At 41.2% G+C, this 23,972-nt stretch overlaps 1 protein-coding gene across 2 annotated transcripts in view; it reads left to right on the top strand.

Annotated features, from left to right (window-relative positions):
* Positions 1-2,139: 2,139 nt before the first annotated feature.
* SLC35G2 (solute carrier family 35 member G2) overlaps positions 2,140-23,972 on the top strand; it is a 32,257-nt gene continuing 10,424 nt past the window's right edge. The window contains exon 1 of one of the 2 annotated variants that reach the window (XM_007457537.1): positions 2,140-2,279. The gene's annotated coding sequence lies outside the window, so the exon portion shown is untranslated. Of the gene's footprint in view, positions 2,433-23,972 lie in introns of both variants that reach the window. The other variant, XM_007457538.1, reaches the window with a different exon arrangement.

The following is a 23,972-nucleotide window of genomic DNA, read 5'->3' as shown; positions in this document are numbered from 1 at the left end:
TACAAATAGGGGAGATATTAATTCTGTTTGCAAGCAGCTATTCCTGGGGTTACCTTTGGGTAAGTCTTGCCAAGATAATGCCTCGGTGTTTTGTTTTGTTTTTGTCTGTGTGCTTTTTGAAGGGGTGGGATGGGGGAAGAATTAAACTAGTTAAACCAGTTTGATCATTTTTACAAGCCAGAGAGATGGTCAGGCCTTGGATTCAGACCCAGCTGACATGGAGTGCTAGGGGCAATCGTTACTCACTCTATTGCCTTTTATTTCCTCCCTCTCTGGGAACATTCTTTGGGTTTTCTACTGAAACAGCCGGAGACTCTCATCAACAACTGTGTCACTCAGCAGCTCCTTCCTAAACACATTTTTCAGACACTGTGCCCAAGACTCTTTTAAGTGTCCTAAGGATATCAATTCATTCAAAAGCAGCCCAGCTGCAGTTGGGAGAGCACCAGCACTTGCTCCATAAAGATCTGCATTGTCTCTTCCCATCAAGAGGCACCCAAAAGTTCTATTGTGCTGGACACTTAGATGACCCCCCAGCCCTTTTATGGAACACATTGATTCTGAGTAGTCTGAATCCCATTCTTGGGTCTATTCAAACTGTCTTTGATACCCTCAGGCTGGGGGACTTGGTGGGGAGATCACCTAGCATGATGGCTGCCTGGAGCCTGGGAGCTATCAAGATGACTCTGGGAGACATCTCACCTTTTAAAAGTCCCTTCTTTCTTTCTTTCTTTCTTCCTTCCTTCCTTCCTTCCTTCCAACATTTATTTATTTGGCTGCACCAGGTCTTAGTTGTGGCATGTGGAATCTTCGTAGCAGCATGCAGGATCTTTAGTTGGGGCATGCGGGATCTTTAGTTGCAGCATGCAGGATATTTTAATTGCACCATGCAGGCTCTTAGTTGCAGCATGCGGGATCTAGTTCCCTGACCAGGGCCCCCTGCACTGAGAGCATGGAGTCTTAACCACTGGACCACCAGGGAAGTCCCAAAAGTCTCATCTTTCTTTGACACATTTTTTTTTCTTATGAATCTTCCCAACTGCAGTGAAGTATTATAGTGTCCTGGAATGGTAGGAAAAAGGTGGTCGGATAAAGATGGCATGGCACATCCAGGGGATACTTGAGAATTTAAGGAAGAGACTATTTAAAAAGGTGTGGGCAGGTTTAAAGAAAACATCTGGGAGCCAGGCCTGCAGGGGCAAGGGCAGCAAGTGGTAAACAGGACTAAGAATGAACTGTAGGAGAGGGCCACAGGATTGGAGTAATGGCGTTCAGATAAAGAATGCAGCCACTGCTAATAGACTGGCCCTCTGAGAATGCAGGGGAGAGGTCCTGAATAACATCCTGCCCTGTGATCAACATTCTACCCTGTGATGGACCTCCTGCACATGCCTCCCATTGGCCAAAACCAGGCAAAAGCCAGAGGACAGTTGATGTCGTCCATACAAGTCAGTCCTGAGTCACAGAACAGGATGGTGAGTGGATCTGGAAGGACACAGGAAAAACCAGCAGTCACTTCCTATCTTTTCACAGCTAGCACCTTGGTTCAGGCCTCACCCTTTCTTGCCTGGCCTATGCTGATGGCCTTCCTGCCTGTCCTCGTGACCCTGTTTCCAAGAAACTGTATTCATTCAGCACGGGACTGGGGTATATAGACCTCAGTCCAGGAACTAGATCTGCAGCGTCAAGACCCTTGTCCCAGAGACCTCATCGGTAAAACGCCAGGTGGAGTCGGGGGATGCCAGAAGACCTTCCCGGACCACGATTTACTGATGCTAGACATATTTTAAACATCAAGGAATCGACTTGCGACTTTTAAACGCAAAGGGACAGGTGGAAATGGATTGAGGCTGCCTCCCTGCCCCCTTCCAGAAAACCATGTCACTCCGGCAGACCGGCGATTGCTTCAAAACCATGTCACTCCGGCAGACCGGGTCTCTCGAAGGGCATAGGCTAAAGCGATCCCGGAAGGCACTTTCGCGGCGCCTGGGCCCTCCCACCGCGCGAGTAAGGGGCACAAATCCCCGGCGCTCCCCTTTGGTCTTCCACTTGGGCCCCTGCCGGTGGGAAGCGAGGGGGAGCAGCGGAGAGCGCAGGCGCAGGGTTAGTGCCTGCGGCGCCGCTCTCCCAGCCCAGCCAGGCGGCCTCAGCCGCCCCTGCCGCGGTTTTCCTGGCGAAGCGCGCGGTGGCCTCAGTGGGCTCAGAGCCTGGACTAGGCGCGCGGCAGCGGGCAGCCCCGGCCGGAGCACCGGGCGCTTCTTCCTCGCCGCGACGCACAGGTAACCGGGCCCCGGCAGCCGGTCGGCAGCAGTGGACTGGGACCTTGAACCTGCCTGCCGGGCCGCCCCACCCGTAAGGAGTGGGAGCGTACCCCGAACCCCACACGCTCGCTTTTAGCCGAGGCACTTAAGAGGCCGAGTCCTTCTTTTGGGGTTAGGCCGGGCCCTGGGCGAAGCGCCCCGCCCCCTTTACAAGCCTTTGCGGAGGCTCTGCTCGACGCCTGAGCGGCTGCGGGGCCGCCACTTCCCGGCACTGCTCTCTTGGAACACCTGGACGCGGGTTCGGTAGGGTCAGTATCAGCTGTGCGCCCCCGTTTCCTGCCACCGTCGCATGTATGGGTCCTTCTCCAGCCTCTTTGATAAAGGCCAGGAGCTACTGCTTTCCTTTCGCCCAGGAGCCCACCCAAACAAGGGAGAGTCCCTATGGCGCCATGGGATCAATTTCAAATACAAAGTTTTAAGAATGCTGGATGGTTTTAGAAATAGGGCCGAGAATGAGTATTTGCCTTTACTCTGTTGTCTGTCTCTGCCTCTTGGACGCCAGTCTATGTGGGTTGAGATTTTCGCGGAGATTAAACGGTTTGGAGAAATCTTTCCCCAACGAAAGGCGAGGGCAAGGAGGAAGGGCCAGGCCGCGGCCGAATGTAGCGGGTGGAGGCTCAGAGCAAGTCCGCTCAGCCTTCCCCACCTCCGGATTGGAAAACAGGACCCTCCCTGACCCGGCTCTGGGCCGTAGAATTTCTACGCCTCGTGCGCCCGTTTGGCCTCTTTAGAGAGAAGAGGATGGCAGGGTGGCGCGGGCCAGCAGGAAGGGCGAGTGGGAGCGCTGCGCAGACCCGCATCTCCGGCCAGGCTTTTGCCGGGCTTGGCGAGGAGCGGGATGGAAAGCTGGCGTCTCAGTGACGATTGAGGGCCCGGAGATAGTGACGCACTAGGCGGAGAGGGCTGGGGGCGCCTGGGGAAGGGGCGGTCTCCGCCGGCTTTACGGCTCGAAAGGACTCGATTGGGGTTGCCCGTGTCCGTGGTGCTGAAGTGCTTCAAGCTCCTTCGTCGGCTTACTTCCCGGGCGGCGGCCTGCCTTGCTGTTCTACTCCGCACCTTTGAGTAGCCGCTCTCCAAGGCAGGTGGCCAGAGTGGCGCCGGATCCCTGGCTCGACACTGAAACCCTTTGCGAATGGGTTGATGCTGGTTTCCCGCAGATAACATGAAGGCAAATGTGGCTCGCCCGGGGGTGCAGATAAAGCATATGCATAACAGGTTTGATTTACCTACATGGGAGGACACAGGGTGAGCATAAACATGAACTCTCACGTATGCATACGCATAGCATATGTAGGATGCATGTATGTGTATATGCACACAAACATTACGCACATGTAAATACACTCATTGGTTTTCAGTGCCATCACACACTACAAGTCACACATTTTTCCCAGAGCTTCTTGGGTAATCCATCCTTATTTTTTGACACCTTTAGTGTTTCTGAACTCTGCAGAACCATTAACTTCCACAGTTATCTGTTCCCAAGTCACAGAACCTTGGGAACAGGTGAATTAAAGTGTTTGGTATTTTGCTGAGCAACGAAGTATTTACACATATTTTAATTCCAGAACAAAGATAGTTTAGAAAGATGTAAAATTGATATTGATACAAAAAAGTTGTTGCTAAAGGAAGTTTAAACAAAAAGAATTAATGAAAAATTTAATACAGAACAATAGCTAGCTAACGATCTTATGGAAAGTTATAATCTGAAGAAAATATGACTAAGATGTATCATAATGCTGACAATTTCAAATATACTGGTGGGACATGGTTTGTGAACTCTGTAAAGATTACATATATACTTCTCAAAATATTGAATATCTGTGGTTTTTCTCTCATAAAATGTATGCTCACTGTGACAGAGAAATACATAAAACCAGAGAAAACCATTGTAAATAGATTTTTAAAAAATTGAAGCATAGTTGATTTACCATATGGTGTTAGTTTCAGGAGTGCAGCAGAGTGATTCAGTTATACATATATGCATTATATTCTTTTTTTCTGATTCTTTTCCATTATAGTTTATTACAAGATATTGAATATAGTTCCCTGTGCTCTACAGTAAATCCTAGTTATTTATCTATTTTATATTTGGTAGTGTGCATTTGTTAATCCCATACTCCAATTTATCCCCCCCTTCCCCTTTGGTAACCATAAGTTTGTTTTCTAGGTCTGTGCATCTGTTTCTGTTTTGTAATTAAGTTCATTTGTATTATTTTTTTAGATTCCACATGTAAATGATATCATATAATATTTGTCTTTGTCTGACTTACTTCACTTAGTATGATAATCTCCAGGTCCATTCATATTGCTACAGATTACATTGTTTCATTCTTTTTTATGGCTGAGTAATATTCCCTTGTGTATCTATCTATCTATATCTATACCTATATCTCTATATCTCACATCTTCTTTATTCATTCATTTGTTGATGGACAGTTAGGTTGTTTCAATGTCTTGCCTATTGTAAATAGTGCCTCTATGAACACTGGGGTGCATGTATCTTTTTGAATTAGAGCTTTCATTTTTTCTGGATATATGCCCAGGAGTGGGATTGCTGGATCATATGGTAACTCTATTTTTAGTTTTTTATGGAACCTCCATACTTTAACAGATTTTATCTTAGATGAACACACATGCATTTTAAATGGACCAATCTTCTGTTGGTTGCATTTTCACTATGTAATTTATCATTAATGTCTTTCAAACCAATACATATAAAACTAGGTCATCATCATTAAGTGTTGTATAATATTGCGCTATGTGGGCAGAACATAATTTGTTTAAGCAATCTTATAATAATGAACATTTATTTATTTCCAGTTTTTGCTGTTATTAGACAGTTCTGCAAATAATATCTTTGAACAAACATTTGTGCACTTATTTTCTTGGAAAAAAAATCCTAGAAGTGAAATTGATGGTTCAGTGGATATGTACATTTTATTTTTTGATACATTGATTTGTTTATTTATTTGTTCAATTATTTCCTGTCTCCTCCCTTGTGTGCTTTATTCTTTACTATGTTCTCAGTATCTACACAGTGTCAAATATATGTGTATTCAAGAAATAATTGTTGGAAGAACACTATTTCTAGATTGTTCTACAGAAAAGATGTACCAATATATACCAACATAAACACTGAATTAGAATGTCAGTATCCCCACACTATCACCAAAATCAGGGTTTTCTTCCAATTGGATAGGCAGTAAAGAGCATCTTTTTATATATTTATTGGTCATACTTATTTTTGTTTTGTGAGTTTCCAGCTCATATCCTTATTTTTCTGTTGGTGTGCTTATATTCTTTTTCTTATTTGTAAAAACTCTTTGTATACTGAAGACTCTGTTACATGTCGCAATTTTTTCTTGACTTTTTTATTTTTGAACTTTATGATATTTTTTGCTGTATAGAAAATTTCAGTTTTTATGTAGTCAAATATATCTTTCCCCTTCCCTTTTATAAAAAAATTTTTAAAAATCATTTTATTTTATTGGCTGCAACATGAGGCTTGCATTATCTTAGTTCCCTGACCAGGGATCAAACCCGTGCCCACTGCAGTGGAAACGTGGAGTCCTAACCACTGGACTTCCAGGGAACTCCCAGATTCCCTTAATTTAGTTAGAGTTAAGAGATAGAAGATAGAGTTAGGTTGCAGCATTGTGGCAACCAAAGCTCTGCACCACAACTAATTAGACCCAGAATTAGAGGTCTCAGGTTAAAAGGGTGACTTTCTTCAAAGCGGGCCAGCTATGCCATTCTCCTAGCATTTGTTGAGTCTGGCAATGCCCTAGGGCCTGGGGATTCCAAGAAGAAGATAAGGACACAATCTCTGTTCTTGGAGCAGGAACACTTTATCAGGGGTTTGTGTTACATACACAATTCACATTGATACCTTGTATCAAGGACTGTAACAGAGTCCTGTAGAAACTGTTCTTGAGCCCAGAAGGAGGAACAGATTGTTTAGTGAGAGCCTTCTCCAAGTAGTGTGCCTGGAAGTTTGTGGGGACGTGGGTGGGAATTTGCCAGATATCGCTTTGTTGGGTAGTAAGTGGTTGATGGCCTCAAGTTGGACTGGAAGCTGACAGTCTGGATTTGAAGGCTGACTGCCATAGTAAGCTCCTTGTAAGCTTGGGCAAGTTACTGAAGCTTGCTGATCTTCACTTAATTTTTTTTTCTTTTTAAAGAGGGACTGATATTAGTGCCTGCCTTGTTGGGGTTGTTGTGGGATTAAGTAAAATAATACACACTGAGCCCTTCGTATAAGCCTGGTGCATAGTAGTCTAGTCTATTTATTTTCTTGCCTTTCTATAAAGTTGCATGTAAATCACTCTGGACAAGTGATTATTGATCCCATTGTCAGAGCTCTTAAGGGTAAAACTATGAACCCTTTGTGTCTTCTGAATCTGTGAATAATTCTATCTGGAAATTTCTCTCTTAATGTTGCTTAAATCCCAAGCTGCTGCTTTTTACTGGTGTGCATGCTATCCCAAACCAAAATAGGTCTAGTCTGAAATTGTCATTACTTTTGCTTTGTTCTCTAGTACTCTGATGTTAAAGCAAATACATATTTAATTGTATAACTTCCTTTAACATGCATAGCCTTGTTGTGTCTGTTTTGTGGTACTTGTTAGCATATTTCTTTTCTCCAAAATGAACATGTAAGTTCTTTAAGAGAAAGCGTATGTTTTCTTGATTTTTTTTAAAGTTATCTTTTATTACCATTGTCTGTTTTTTAAAAAATTTAAAAATTTTATTATTTTTGGCTGCATTGGGTCTTCATTGCTGCACGTGGGCTTTCTCTAGTTGCGATGAACAGGGGCTACTTTTCACTGCAGTGTGTGGGCTTCTCATTGTGGTGGCTTCTCTTGTTGTGGAGCATGAGCTTCAGTAGTTGTGGCACGCGGGCTCAGTAGTTGTGGCTCATGGTCTCTAGAGCGCAGACTCAGTAGTTGTGGCGCAAGGGCTTAGCTACTCCGCGGCATGTGGGATCTTCCCGGACCAGGGCTGGAACCCGTGTCCCCTGCATTGGCAGGCGGATTCTTAACCACTGCGCCACCAGGGTAGTCCCTGTTTTCTTAATTTTATCTCTTATACTATCTTAGCACAGTGCCTTCCACATCATAGGCACCTAGTAAATATTGACCAAATGAAGGAATAAACATAAATGCATGAGGCTGCCAGAATAGCTAGTGTGATCTCAGGCTGCCCTCATAGAAACAGGATCTCCTGACTAGGAGAGATCATGGATACTGGTATATGTTCAGAGAAGAATGGTTAAGGTGGTAAGATGAAAACCACAATTATACATGGAATAATTGAGAAAGAGAAGATTTTCAGTTTGTAGAAGGGAAAACTCATGATAGGAGACCTGGGACGGGGAGGGTAGGAAATAGTAGTTCCCGATACTGAAATGTCATGTGGAAGAGGGAATTAATTAGTGATCCCAGAGCAAATATGTAGGAACAGACACTGGAGATTACATATAGAGAGATTTTTGACTCAATGTTAAAAAAGAATTTTCTAACAATCAGAATGACTCCCAGGTGGCTGCCTTGAGAAGGAATAAGTTTTCTGTGACTGTAATTTCAAGTGGAAACTGTACTGGTTGTTGGGGTTGCTGTAGAGGCTAGAGTTACTTTCAGAGAAATTGGAGTAGATGAACTCCACAGCCTTTTTCAACTCTCATGGTCTTTAATTCTATGCATATTATTATAATTTGTATATAGTTACCCTATAGTAAATATATACATGTTAATGTATATACTGTATTTGAATAAAGAAATATATATATATGTATGTACTTATCATATCTCATTATTATCATATTGCCTAAATTAATGAAGGATGAAAATTTCGAAAACTTGATCTCGATTATTTAAAACATGCTACTAACATCCTTTTTTCTTGAGGACAACAGTTTATAAAATATTGTTCTACATGAACACTGTGTGCTTAAACAAGTAAACAAGTTTAATAATGTTGTTAGCATCTCAAATGTAAATAAATATTTTTTAAATTTCTAAATTGAATCTAAAAAGAGAAAACAAGTGAACCAGAGTCAACTTGTCCTGATTCAGATGAGTTGTGATGTAAAGTTCAGGACTTCATTACCACTATCACCATCATCACTAACATTTGTTTAGCATTTACTGTATACCTAGCTCTGCTTTAAGCACCTCATACATATTAACTCGTGTACTTCTCCCAAAAAATCTAGGTAGATTCTGTTATCCCCAGTATATTTTTTCATATTTTATTTAGAAATAATTTCAAACTTACAGAAAACTTGCATGCATAGTCCAGTGAACTCTTGGGGTGAAGGGTAATTCTCATATATACTTCATCCCAAGTTCTCCAATTATAAACATTTTACAATGCTTGCTTTGTCATTCATTCATATACTTTCTCTTTTTTTCTGAACCAGTTGATAATAAGCTGCAGATGTGATGCCTAATTACCCCTAAGTACTTAAGTAGGAAGACTACACTTAAGTAGTCTTCCTTAAAGACAAGACATCCCCCTGCATAACCACAGAATTATCACCAAAATGAGGAACTTAAGATTGATATAATTCTGCCATTGAATCCACAGACTTCATTCAATATATGCCATTTCCCCCAATAATTTCCTCTTTGGAAAAATGGTTTTTATTTCTCGTCTAGAGTTAAATCCAGGGTTATGAATTGCATTTAGTTGTCCTGTCTCTTTAATCTTTAATTTGTGACAGTTCCTCATTTCTTCCTTGTCTTTAGTGACCTTGACATTTTTGAAAGTTCAGGCCATTAATTTTGTAGAATGTTCCTCATTTAGGTTTGTCTGATGCACGTTATGCATTTTTGGCATAGTTATACATTTTTGTCAGGAAAATGATAGAAGCAATACTGTGTTTTTTTCAGTGGATCTTATTAAGGGATACAATATTGATTTGTCTTTTTGCTGGTGATGTTAACTTTTATGACTTGGTTAAGGTGATAACTTCTTCACTGTAAAGTTGTTATTTTTCCCTTTGTAATTATAAGCATTTTGTGGGGAGACACTTTGAGACTATGTAAACATCCTATTCTTCAACAAACTTTTGGTCACTTATTTTGTGATGGTTCTTGCTCAAATAAATTATTACTATGATGATTGCCAAATGGCAATTTTTCCAATTCCGACATTCATTTGACCTTTACTAGTTGGTATTCTGTTGTAAGGGAGAGTTTTCTCTCCCTTTATTTATTTATTTGTTTGTTTATTCATTTATTTGCATTAGTTTGGACTTGTGGATTTCTATTCTATTAGGTGGATTATAACCCATTACTATGATTAATGATTATTGACTTTGATGCTGAAATTGTTACAGATTTGGCCATTCGAATCCCATTCAAGCTGCTTCTTGTGTTGTTTTGACATCTCTATTATCAGAGTACTTTTCTAGTATAAGATGTTCCAGGCTCATCTTGTACTTTTCCTGCCCCATTTCAGTCATTTCAAAAGCCATTTTTCCAGAGAGCCCAGCTTCCTTTTAGTAGAGAATGAAAGATCTGGGTGCTAGGTGTGGTCATTGCTACTGGAGTATTGTTACTTTAGGGCCATCTTAGCAGACAGAACCGGGAAACTCTTAAGCACATCTATATTTATTTCTATATCTATTCATCGATTTATATTAAAATGTGTTTAATATCTTCAACTGCACTCCAACACCACAGTGCTCATTCTAGTCTTCACCCTTTTTCTGTTTGTGTCTTCCTTCTCTGATGGTAAGAAATCTGGTTCCCATTATCTTCAGGGTACTTAACTATTTCCTCATTCTCCCTTTATATAACCAATATCCTGACCTCGTGGGCCATCCCCTTGGCCCCAATTCCTCCTCAGACCCAGTCTTGCTGCCTCCACCAGCCTCCTCACAGCCTTAAGTTACACAGCTAGAAAGTGGTGGAGCCCGGGGGCGGCGGTGGGGGTGGGGGTGGGGGCGGGCAAATGCAAAGTTGCTAATTACTTGACTGAGAGCCCTTTATTGGGACTTCAAGCCCAAGCATATCTATTGTGAAACTGCTCCTGTGTAGATGCTCAAGGAAAGGGGGCCCTTGGGCTAATGGGATGAAGATTTAACCAGGCAAGAGTGGCAGCCCTCAGGACTGTGTCTTCCATGAGAAACTTGGAGAATGAAGGATGGAAGCTGCCAAATGATGCTACCTGCCAAGAACGACAGTGAGGGGATTCTCCAAAATTGGTGCAGTTCAGTGATCAGTCAGCCAGCACCTCCATTGCAACAAATCTCCACTATGTTGTTACTATATGGAGAGCACATTCCGTTAGGACAGAAACATATCACTGTGCTATTATTTTTAAAGAGGAAATATTGCTTTTATTAGCAACTCCTTAAATTGAAATTCTAGGAGATGGATGATGGTGTCTGCTGTTTTAGTGCTGACTCCACTTCCTGGTCCAGAAGATCAGAAATCTGTTCATGTTTTAGAAAACAGCATGAGGTCCATCTGTTCAGGTCAGATTTTTCCACATTAACACAGAGATTTATAGAGTGGTAACTTATGTAAGAAAAACCAATGATGATTATATTCTTTGCTGCCATTGAGAATCCATATTATTTTTTTTGTTAGTCCTGAAAATATAGTAATGCACACACACATGCGCAATGAATTAATTCTTTCAAACACTATGTATAATAAAGTCATCCTCCTTAGTTTATGTAGTATTTCACCTCTGTTTTGGTTTGGGTTCCACACACCATCCATCCAGTTTCTCTCTGTAATATGGTCTGTTTATCCACAATTTTCTTTGCAACAGAAGGCACAGAAATATAAGAGCTACATTTGGCTTCCTGGGTGACTTTTTGTCTAACTGAAATACTGAGCAATGACTTTTTTTCCTCTAATGAAAATAGCTTGATTTTTTCCCTGGATTTTAAAGTAAATGCATGCTTATGTGGAAAATTAAACTAAAAAGTAAAAAGAAGAAAGTGCTGAATAATTGAAATTTCACCATCTGTAAGTATAGATATAAATTGTTTTATATAAAGTTATGCCATGAATACTCTTTTATACCCTTCTTTTTCTTAGCAATGTGACATGAAGGTTTTTTAATGTCAATATATATACATATATAGTATCTTTTTTGATGACTGCATAATATTGCATTGATGTTTTTATTTAACAAGTCCCTCATTAAAGGACAATTAGGTTATTTCCAGTTTTTCATTGTGTAAAGAAAGCCATGATGAATATCATTGCTTGCCATCTTTATGTACTTTACTAGTGATCTCCTTAGGATATATTCCTGAAAATGGCATTGCTGGGTCAAAGAGTTCACACATTTTAAATTTTGGTACATGTTGCTGGTAAAATTAACTCCTGATGGGATGGATTATACTGTGCTTTTCCTTCATAAACAATGTCCCTGACAGTGATGGGACTTTATAAAGTCTCTTTTCAGCTTTGCAGTAGCATTATATATTTGTGTGTATTCTCTAAATGGCATTAAAGGAGTGGAACGACTTTAATAAATCTAGGTATGCCACTTAAGCAACCAGATGTTGTCAAGTTTCATTCAAAATCTGACTTATGGTTTGGTCTGAAACAAGATGCCATCTGTTCACCATTTTTCAATTGCTTTACATTATTTGAGTTTAATAAAATTTGAGATGTGAGTGGTGTCTACAGTGTGAAGAATCAGTTATGATTAAATGAAACCAAATGTGTAAAATTTTGAACTGATTCATTTGGCATTTTCATAAATCTTGGCCTCGAGAAAATTCAGGCTTGGCTTTTTCATGGATAGACAGCAGCCAGAACAGGGCAAATGTGAGCAGGTGGTATATGTAGTATTTGAGGGATTTGAGAGTAGGCTGTTGATCCTGGGTGTTCCTTTTTTGTTCAGGGACTGGTGTAAGACCTGGGGGGTTGGCAGCCTTCTTTGAACTCAGCTGGGCTATTTGATCCTCTCTAGTGAGAATTAGGTAAAGAACCAATAAGTACAACTTTAACAAGATATCAGAACAGCACTGTAATCTGTTTTATATTTAATTAGCATCTAACCTAACTGGTGATTTAACCACTTAGATATATACAGAAAAGATCATGGAAACAGAAAAGGATCATTTTATTCCTTCCCCTCCCCCTTCTAGCGATGACTTCCTGCCACTCTTGACAGATTCACCCAGCACGGCTGAATTTAAAGATGCTGATTCACTGTAAACTAATTCTGCTTTTTTTTAAAAAAAAAAAAAAGACAGTAGGGGGCTTCCCTGGTGGCACAGTGGTGGAGAGTCCGCCTGCCAATGCAGGGGACGTGGGTTTGTGCCCCGGGAGGATCCCACATGCCGCGGAGCGGCTGGGCCCGTGAGCCACGGCTGCTGAGCCTGCGAGTCCGGAGCCTGTGCTCCGCAACGGGAGCCTGTGCTCCGCAAGGGGAGAGGCCACAGCAGGGAGAGGACCGCGTACTGCAAAAAAAAAAAAAAAGACAGTAGGAAAGTAAGTGGTAGATGATAAATATATGTTCAATGAGAATGGCATATATTATGCAAATTGATAAGTCCATTGCTTCAGAGATGAGAAAGGCTCTTTCCTGGAAGGGGAAGTGTCGATTATAAACAGTGAAAGACTCTTGCATTTCAGCAAGTTCTTAGCTGCCAGCCAACACATTCATCACAGTGTGCCAGAATGGATTTTAAAACGGTACAACATAAATTGCTCTTTTCCAAATCAGGCATCATCACCCTCACACAAGCCAAGTCAACCTGCTTATCTGAAAACTGCCACATAAGGCTGTTTTTCAATCTCAGTTAACCTTTTCCTTTCCTGGTATGCACGGTTCATTAGAGTCTACTAAAGTCATTAGCCACGATTGAGTACAGAGGAGATGGGCTTCTCCAGTTTTGCCTACACAGCAACTAACATGCCCAGAACTTCCAAGGTGATGGTAACATAGAATATTTAGGCCAGCTCTAACCAGAATGATAACTCTCATCCCTACCCCCCTTTCCCACCTAATGCTCCTACAAATTTAATGATTTCTTTTTTCTCATTCTTTGTCCTTCCCAGAGCCATCTGTTAACTCCTAGCAGCTCCTGCACAGCTGATAGTCCCTGGCTATCCCTTTCCTAACCTCCTGCCCTAGAACTGTCAGCTGAGTCTCCAGCTCAAACTTGCACTAGGCCTCCTATTTGGTGCATCTCTCCACTACTCCTTCCTGCCTCTCTCTGACCCCATACCCATCCCATCCGATCTCTCTCCTTACCTCACCTCATCTCCAAGTCCTTTAGCTGTAATTCTTTCCTCTCCTATAACCCAGACTGACACAGCCCAGCAACATCCTGAGGCCTTGCTCTCATTCTCCCATAGCCCAGCATAGCACAATTCTTCTTAGCTCACTTAGACCACATTCTACCTTGTTCCTCCCGGCCTGGCCTACTCTGGAATCCAGTATCTATTGCCCTTCTTAGCTCAGCTAAGCAGCCTTCATCCCCAGCTCAGCCAGCCACGACCCCAACTTCAGCCTATCTCAGCTCCATCTAAGGAGCCTTGACCCACATCCACTTGGGCAGCTTCTGCTATTCAGCCCAGAATAAGGATTCTTTCTCACCTAAGTATCCCTCTTCTAAGCGACGTTAGCTAGCATGCTGAGGAGTTTATCATTCAGCCTAGTGTGCCCCGAACCTCTTCTCACCTGGAGTGAGTGAGTTGTCATACCGTTCTGGTGCTGTTGTGCATCTGTTAGCACAGGGAGTGATCCTCACACAGGATGTCACCACAGACCTGTCACCAGCAAAATAGAGCAATGATGATGGATTTAGACTGGTTCATCCACATTCCTCCCCTGTTTCTTCTAAGTAAGAAGGTGAATTTGAGGGCTTCCCTGGTGGCACAGTGGTTGAGAGTCCGCCTGCTGATGCAGGGGATGCGGGTTCATGCCCTGGTCCGGGAAGATCCCACATGCCGCGGAGCGGCTGGGCCCGTGAGCCATGGCCGCTGAGCCTGCGCGTCCGGAGCCTGTGCTCCTCAGAGGGAGAGGCTGCAACAGTGAGAGGCCCGTGTACCACGAAAAACACACCAAAAACCGAAAAACAAAAAACAAAACAAAAAAAAGAAGGTGAATTTGAGAGACGGTTGGCAGGGTCAGGAGATGCAGTCATTGACTATGGAGACAAAAGCTAGCTGTTGCTACAGTAATACAAAAGTGAGCCCTAGTGAAGAGCTGGACTATCAGGGTCAGAGCACCAAAATCAAATTCCATGACGCAAAAAGCTAGCTATCCCTCAGACTTCCAGAGTAAATTATTTTTTCTCAAGAGCAAGAAGCACATGGATAGAGTGAAGGATTACATATCCTACTAATTTTTAGGCCAAATGTCAGTTTATTACTGGCCAACAATGTGAATATAAAGATCAGAATTCATCCCCAAGGACCCCCAATGTAACATTTTTGGGATAAACACCTAAGAGTAGCTACCATCAGTTATATTCACAAATTATGTGTGAAAAAACCCAGTTTATAGCCAATTTAAAGTCCAGTCTAAGATTGTATCATTTTTACTCTGAAAAATCTAAAATGTAGAAAGTAATCACTTCTGGCTAGTGTAAATGAAAATACTAAGTAATTAAGCAATCATTTCAACACAGGATTAATAAAATATAATATTTCTGTCAAATATTGAGATGACTACTTTGAAGTATTTTGAAGTAAAGACATTGTCCTTATTTCATGGAGTAACTTCTAATATATTAACATTCATTGCTCTTAAGTGAATTCAAAGTATAACTTATTTTAGCCACTGAAACTTTTTGAAAATGGGAAAAAAAAAAAAGGTAAAACCAAGGCTGTTTTTGGTCTTTTAAATTCCAAATGCTCAATGCCAACCTTTCAGTGAATACCCTTACTCCCTCTGTTCATTCAGTCTGATTTCATTACCATTTCCTTATTTCTTTCTTGGTGGGTGGTTTAGGATCTCTTTCACAAGACAAGGAGGCATGAGGAATGGGGTTGAAGGGCTTTCCTATTTTTAGATTGAAAATTCTTCAATAATGTAGCTCAGATGAAAGTTGTCTCAATCTAAGAAGTTTGCAGGGATGCTGACCCCTCTCCCAGATATATCTTGGCTGGGCTGCTGTGACAATCCTGGCCCCAGCATGGGGCCAGCATAGAGTCCAGTGGCAGGCCAAACCAGGAGAAGGCTTCCTCAGGGTTCTGGAACCAATATCTCTAGCAGACTCAGAATTGCATCCAAGCAACAAAGATAACAGTGTGAGGACAATCTCAAAGGTGAAACCAGGACAGAAATGGGAGAATGAACAGCAGAGCTTGTGATAACTGATAGCAGAATGGGACAGAGTTCAAGGAGCAATTGTAGAATGCAGTTCAGGACTGAGTCTTTATTTTTGTTCAATATTTGTTAAGTGTGCTCTGTGTGCTAAGAATACAAATATGAATGAGAACTCTCTTGCCTTCGTGGAACTCACAGACCACAAAGGAGATTGTGACTTGGCAAACTCCCTTTAGGTAGTGCCTAGATCTGTTGAGAGAGTGGGCATGGCAGATTTAAGGAGCTACCCTGGGCTGTTGCAAAACCCAGAAAACTTGAGACGTGCTGCAAAGTCCTGCCCAGCATGGATGTGGGAGGAGATGGAGTCATGCTGTGATGGCTCCTGACTTCTCTGTGGCTCTGAGTCTCCTCAGAAACAGCACTTTAAAAAAAAAATCAGAGGTCTGAGTGACTTCTAATACTTGTCCCGTGGCCTGGTTTGCTAGCTGGGCCTAGATGAAGATTTGAGTAGACAGAATGTGTAAGGAAGTTATAATAAACTTGCCTTGATAGTTGCATTTCCAGAGAACTATCTAAGTAATCACATAAAATTTAAAAGGTTTCTAGTAGAAGATGGCTTGAAGGAATTATTTGGATTCTGTCTTAATTAGCAGTCCTAAGTTATTTACAATTGACATGTATTTCTTCAGTATGAGCTCAAAGTGCTGTCTACCCATCTTTATGAAAATCTTATGTTATTATTACTCCAGACTACCAACCAATCCTGGTTGATTCTTTCAAAAATCTATTCTAACTTTCTTGATAAATTTTAGGCTATTTTTCTGAAACAATAACCACATGAGGAACAAAATGTAAGCAAATTGTCTACTATGAATTAGTGTTGTTCACCACCCTGTCTCATCAAGAAAAGAATTAATAGCAATTTAAGACTATTCGAAGGGATTACCAGCATTATCTTCAGTCTTTGGTTCATTAGGCTGGCATTATGTGTGAATGCATACTCTTCCATAGATTTCAAAATATTAATGCTTTATTGGCATCTGTATTAAAATAATATTGTTAAAAGCAGAATAAGCAGGAGAGGTTCCTTGACTGGTGGGATTCAGTATTACATATCACATGGTGTAATACACAGCACATCTGTGTATCTGGCAAGGTTTAGTTACAGATAACAAAAATCATTCTGGCTCTTTCAATCAGGAAGAGATATAATATAAGGAATCAGAAGTCTCTCAAATCATTGGAAGGGCTGGAGGAGCAGATTTTAATCTGGGCCTCCAGGCACATTTCCTAGAGTGCATTGTTTTATCCTTTAAAAAAGTTACAAATTTAGCAATTTATAAACTATAAGTAAGCCTTCTTGCTATAGAAACAGATCAGAGAGGAAAATAAGCATTTCTTCTATACTAGTAACAAAATCTTCACAGTACTTGACTAACATGAAGGAAGCAAGCTAGTAGTTATTGAGCACCTGCTATGTGCCAGGTATTGTTCTAGATGCTTTTGATCCATCTTTTCATTAAGTCCTTAGTAATAACCTTTCCAAGTTAGTAATATCAGCCCATCTTACAAATGAAGAAACTGATGTTTAGAAAGGTTACACGATACATGCACAGGCAGAAAGTGATAGAGGTAGAATTCAAGCTCAAATCTGCTGCCTCAAGAATTGGTTAGACCTGTTGTCCAGCATTGGTTATTTTTTTATATATATAAATTTATTTATTTATTTTATTTTTGGCTGTGTTGGGTCTTCGTTGCTGTGCATGGGGTTTTGCTAGTCGCGGCGAGTGGGGGCTACTCTTCATTGCAGTGCGCGGGCTTCTCTTGTTGCGGAGCACGGGCTCTAGGTACGTGGAATTCAGTAGTTGTGGCACACGGGCTCAGTAGTTGTGGCTCGCGGGCTCTAGAGCACAGGCTCAGTAGTTGTAGCACGTGGGCTTAGTTGTCCTGAGGCATGTGGGATCTTCCCAGACCAGGGATTGAACCCATGTCCCCTGCATTGGCAGGTGGATTCTTAATCACTGCGCCACCAGGGAAGTCCCCCAGCATTGGTTATTAATCCAAAGTCCTATCTGGTGGTATCCAACCAAAGTTCTGATTCAGTATTTAATGACTACACCCAACAGGGCAGTTTACTCAGCCCTTGAGAGGTGTTTTATAATTCACTTTATTTCTAGATGATCCATGAGGATGTGGTTCTTAAAAGCAGATGTCTCAAACAGTATCACAGGGGTAAGCAGCCAGCAAATATTTTCTATGTCAGGCTAAAATAATCTTGTCCATGTCACTTGACCCAGAACTTTGTGGTCTCATCCAGCACTTTCCTAGATCTTAAGAAGATCAACAATTCTTTTCTGGGGAAAATCATGGATTACATGCAGGCAGTTCTTTTCCACACCAGTACTAAGTGTTTGGATCTTTTCTCTAAGAATACAAATCTGATCTTTAGACATTCACAAAATGATGGTGTCTGAGTTTTCTGTTTGCTGCTGTAACAAATTACCACAAACTTGGTGGCTTAAAACAACATGAATTTATTATCTTGCAGTTCTGTAAGTCAGAGGTCCAGTTCGGGGTATCAGTGGGCTAAAACCAAGGTATTGGCAGGGTGCATTCCTTTCTGGACATTCTAGGGAAGGATCCACTTCCTTGCCTTTTCCAGCTTCTAGAGGCTGCCCATATCCCTCGACTCATGATTCCCTTCTATTTTCAATGCCAGCAACAGCAGGCTGAGTCCTCACATTGCATCACTCTGACTTTGCTTCTGTTGTCACATCTTCTCTGTCTCTGTTTTCCACTTTTAAGGGTCCTTGTGATTACATTGGGCCCAACCAGATAATCCAGGATGGTCTCCCTATTTTAAGGTCAGTTGATTAACAGCCTTAACTCCATCTTCAATCTTAATTCCCCTTTGTCATATAAGTAAAGTTCTGGGAATTAGGATGTGGACATCTTGGTGGGGCTTGGGGGGCATTATTCTGCCTACCATGGATGGTTACTTTGCAGAGTAGTATGGAGGAAAGGGCTTGGGAAGGCAGACCTGGACCTGAATTTTGTCTCTACCATTAATTAGTTATGTCACCCACTAACTGGCAAGTTACCCAACCTCTCAGAACCTATTTCCTCATATCTAAAATGGAGATTATAATACCTACTTCATAGAGTTGTTTTGACCTTTAAATGATAAAATAAAGTTCTTAATATATGCCTGTCACAGAATAGAGGCTAAATAATCATAGCTATCCTTATAATTAGAGAATCTAGAGACATATTCAGGACGAAACAATCCAAAAGAGTACTTCCCAGGTACTTCGAGGCATCTGTGCTTGATATTTCCTATGGTTTCATTTTTCCTTTAACTCTAGTTGAATGGTTGCCTCAAATCCTTTCAAAACCAAACAGTGTATTGATCCTAAATAAACACAAAAAATGAATGAAGACACACTTTATCTCACTATTGGTCTCAGCTAGTTTCTCTCTGTAGATGACGTCTGAACAGAGAGCAAAGAGGAAACATGAATCCTCTTGACTTACCTCTTATTTATTCTTTCACAATCTTCCCCTGGCCATCAAAAACTGTTTCCTCATTTACATTCAGGGAAAACGTCAACATTGTTATCTGTACCTTTTCACATACGTGACTTTTCCTGTGATGGTTATGGATCTACCCCTGTGTAAAGTATCGGTGGCAGCTGGTCATCCCATTTACCTTTAAACTCTCAGAAAGCTGAAGTTAATGATTGACCTGTTGTGTTCAGAACCCAATATTGGATCCATATTAACTAGCCATTAAAAATGATGTTGTAGAATATTGAATGACATGGAAAAATGTGTACAATGCACTGATAAGTAAAGGGGAGGTTATAAAATAGGATATAGTGTTTGATACCATGTTTGGGGAAAACAATGTTCACAAATAGAAAAAGACCTGGAAGGGTCAGTAGTTATCTCTGGGTGGTAGGATTATGAGTTGTTTTTATTTTCTCTGCTTTCTCACATTTCTCAATTTTCTACAATAAACATATATTGCTTTTGTAATAGGAATAAACAAAATGTGTTTTTTTCTAAAGGGCTGATGGTGGTAAATAGCTTCTCAGTCAAGCTTGTCCTGAGCAAGCCCAGGGAACCCTGATGAGGAACTGCTGTGGTGTTGTTGTTGGGACTCACTTGACTGGGCCAAGCTATGAGACATGCTCTGGGAAGCAGGGAAATAGCAACTAAAGTTCAGCCTGGTGATGCTGAAAGACATGTATCTCCACACCCTTCTTAACTGGTTGATAATAGTTTAATTAAGAAAAGTAGATAAACTTTATTTAAAGAACAGCTCCAGTTATGCTTGAGGAATTTAATATTAAAGAAAATATGGAAGACCTAGCAGCATAAATAGAGCCAGAGGCAGAGAAGCTAAACACACACATTCTCTTAATAGCCAAACTGCTCACCCTAATGTTTTATTATTCTTGAAATGTTATTAAGGACTTTAAAGTATTTTAATGCATAAGGCTCCCTATTTGGGTTACTAGCCATTTAAATCCATTTATTTATATTGCTTATATTTTGTTCTTAACAAAACTTCCTTCATTAAAAAATAGTCCATTCATTCAACAAACAGTTATTAAGCACCTATCTCATGCCAAGCATTGAGCTAGATGCTGCAAATATAAAAATTAATAATATCTAATTTTAATACCTGTGGGGTTAAAACCCTCACAGATCTAGCATAAGAGAAAGACAAAAACACAGTTGTAATTCAATGCATTCAATAAATTCTATGATTGAAGAACTGAGGTGGGCATCTAACTCAGACTGGGGTGGGAAATGGGCCTAGGGAAGTTTTCCAGAGATGGTAACATTTAATCTGGGCCTTGAAAAATGAGCAGTAATTTACCAGGTGAAAAAGCAGGAAAAGAGTATTCCATAAAGAAGGAACAGCTTATGTAAAAACCCAGAGCCATGAAAGAGCATGACATAGAGAATTTCATGCAGTTTGGATTAGCCAAAACTTTTGTGCTTATGGAGGACAAGCAAAGGATGAGGCTGTGATAGTTAATTTTATGTGTCAACTTGGCTGGTCAAAGATTATGCTCATGTTTCTGTGAAGGTGTTTTTGGATGAGATTTACATTTAAATCAGTGGATTTGAGTAAAGCAGATTGCTCTCCATAATGGAGGGTGGGCCTCATCTAATCAGTTGAAGGTCTGAAGAAAAAAACCTGACATCCCCTGAGGAGAAAGGAATTCTGCCAGCAGACTGCCTTTGGGCTTGAACTGCAACTGTTCCCTGGGTCTACAGCCTGCTGGCATACTATGAAGCTTTTAGACTTGCCAGCCTGCATAATTGCATGAGCCAATTCCTTAAAATTATTCTCTCTATATAGGTGTATATATACACATCCTATTAATTTTGTTTCTCTGGAGAACTCTGACTAGTAAAGAGGGTAAAGGCAGAGGACAGGGAGAGTTCTTCTGAACAGTTCTGCAGTTTGAATGATCATGGGAAACTGCAGGTTTTCGGCTGCCTACCATTGATTGAGCAGTGATGCTAAGACACCAGAAGTGGATATGTGGGCCTATAAGATCCTATAGAGATGTCAGTAGTCAACATCATTCCGCATGCTTTTCCATGTCTTCCTCTTCTTGGTTTTCAAATCCATTCCATTCCATCCAACAAACATTTATCGAGTGCCAGTATGTGCCAGACACTGTGTTAGGGGCTGAGGATATAATGGTGAGAAAGTCTGCTATCATGAAGTGTATGGTCTGGTGAGAAAGACATGATATAAATGAATGCAGGGGCAATGGGGCACAAAAATTGGAGAGAACAGGGAAGACTTTGCAAAGGAGGAAGTAACACTTGAGCAAATCACTGATGCACAAATGTGAGCTCTACAGGTAGACAAGGGCAGAAAGGGGGAGGCCCACGTCATTCCAGGCAGACAGAATCATGTGAAAAAAGATTTAAAAGTTATTGAACACTTGCTAAGTGCAAGATACTTAGTGTTTTGTATGTATTAACTGATTTAATATTTTTATTCTACCCTATTATTATCTAAATTTTACAGAAGAGGAAATAGGTAAAGATGTTCAGTAAGTTGCCCAAGGTCACATATTTAATAAGTTCTGTAGCTAAGATTCAAATCCAGACAGTCTGGCTTCAGTATCCACCCCCCACCCCTTTTTAAAAAAATTTCCATCCCTGTGCCACTCTCTGTCTTCCTTAATCATGTAGCAGCCACAGAGTCATTAAATCTTTTTTTTTAATTGGAGTATAATTGCTTTACAATGTTGTGTTAGTTTCTGCTGTACAATGAAGTGAATCAGCTATATGTATACCTATACAGATTCATTAAATCTTAAAGCCAGAAGGTCCTTAGATAATCTAGTTGAGTGGTTCTCTCACCAGAAAATTATACATTAGGATTACTGGGGAGGTTTTTGAAACTACCAATGCCTTCCTTTCTCCCCTGCCCCACACTGGAGGAAGCACTACATTTTCCCCCTTTCTTTTCTTTTCTTTTTTTTTTCCTATTTAAATAAAATTGTAGTAAAATATAAATAATACAAAACTTACCATTTTAACATATTTTAAAAATATTTATTTTTATTTTTGGCTGCGTCAAGTCTTAGTTGTAGCACGTGGGATCTTTCCTTGTGGTGCGAGGGCTTCTCTCTAGTTGTGACATGTGGGTTTTCTCTCTCTAGCTGTGGCACGCGGGCTCCAGAGAGCATGGGCATTGTAGTTTGCGGCACTTGGGCTTAGCTGCCCGGCAGCATGTGGGATCTTAGTTCCCCGACCAGGGATAGAATCTGCGTCCCCTACATTGGAACGTGATTCTTTACCACTGGAGACCAGGGAAGTCCCTTAACACATTTTTTAAATGTTCAATTCAATAGCATTAATTACGTTCACAATATGTGCAACCATCACCACTATCTAGTTCCAAAACTTTTTCATTACCCCAAACAGAAACCTTGTAGCTGTAACTCCCCATTCCCTTTTCTCCCAGCCCCTGGTAATCTCTAATCTATTTTCTCTTTTTATGAATTTGCCTATTCTAAATGCCACATATAAGTGGAATCATACAGTATTTGTCCTTTTGTGTCTGGCTTATTTCAGTTAGCATAATGTCTTCAAGGTTCATCCATGTTGTAACGTGTATTGGAACTTCATTCCTTTTTATGGATGAGTAATATTCAATTGTATGGATATACCATATTTTCTTTATCCACTCATCGGTTGGGGCACTAGGTTGTCCCTCTTTCTACAAACACATACTGAGGAACCATTGCTTTTTTTGTTTTTGTTTTTTTTTGCGGTACGCGGGCCTCTCACTGTTGTGGCCTCTCCCGTTGCGGAGCACAGGCTCAGGACGCACAGGCTCAGCGGCCATGGCTCACGGGTCCAGCCGCTCCGCGGCATGTAGGATCTTCCCGGACCAGGACACGAACCCCTGTCCCCTGCATCGGCAGGCGGACTCTCAACCACTGCGCCACCAGGGAAGCCCCCATTGCTTTTGAAAACTGAGGAACCATTGCTTTTTAAAACTTAACAATGTCATACACAAAGAGAATAAAATGACAGAAGGAGGGCTTCCCTGGTGGTGCAGTGAGTAAGAATCTGCCTGCCAATGCAGGGAACATGGGTTCAAGCCCTGGTCTGGGAAGATCCCATATGCCGTGGAGCAACTAAGCCCATGTGCCACAACTACTGAGCCTGTGCTCTAGAGCCTGTGAGCTACAACTACTGAGCCCATGTGCCACAACTACTGAAGCCTGCGTGCTTAGAGCCCATGCTCTGCAACAAGAGAAGCCACTGTAGCAAGAAGCTTGGGCACCGCAAGGAAGAGTAGCTCCCACTCGCCTCAACTGGAGAAAGCCAATGCACAGCAAACGAAGACCCAACACAGCCAAAAAAAAAATTAAATAAAATAAATTTTAAAAGAATGACAAAAGGAGGCAGGGGCTAAGTACCACATGACACTGGTAAAAGGCCCAGAGGAGTGACATGTATACATTTTGGTTTGGATGACAGGAGGCTAGTTCTTAGGGTGGAGTTCTAGTGGCAGGGGTGCTCACATGATTGAGGCTTTTCTCCTACTTTCTGCACAGATATTTTGTCATCATCACTCTTGCTTCCTATCAGAGAAATTATGATTTCAGGAAAATGAAAATAGTTTATTCTGTTATGAAAGTGGAATGTGACTCTGACAGTGATAATACTTTGTCCTTTAAGGGAATAAAATAAATATCATTTTTCCTGAAATCATTTGCATGAATAAGTGGCAGTTACTTCTGGGCTAGGTTGCCAGACAGGGCTGCGTCTGTGGGAGACAGGAGTAACGTTGAGAAGGTAAGATGGAGAAAGAGGGAGGGGATTGGGGAGAGGAAAGAG

The sequence above is a fragment of the Lipotes vexillifer genome, unplaced genomic scaffold (assembly GCF_000442215.2).
Source record: "Lipotes vexillifer unplaced genomic scaffold, Lipotes_vexillifer_v1.1 scaffold86, whole genome shotgun sequence".
In the NCBI taxonomy this organism is placed as follows: domain Eukaryota; kingdom Metazoa; phylum Chordata; class Mammalia; order Artiodactyla; family Lipotidae; genus Lipotes; species Lipotes vexillifer.
This window is presented reverse-complemented; position numbering and strand designations above follow the sequence as displayed.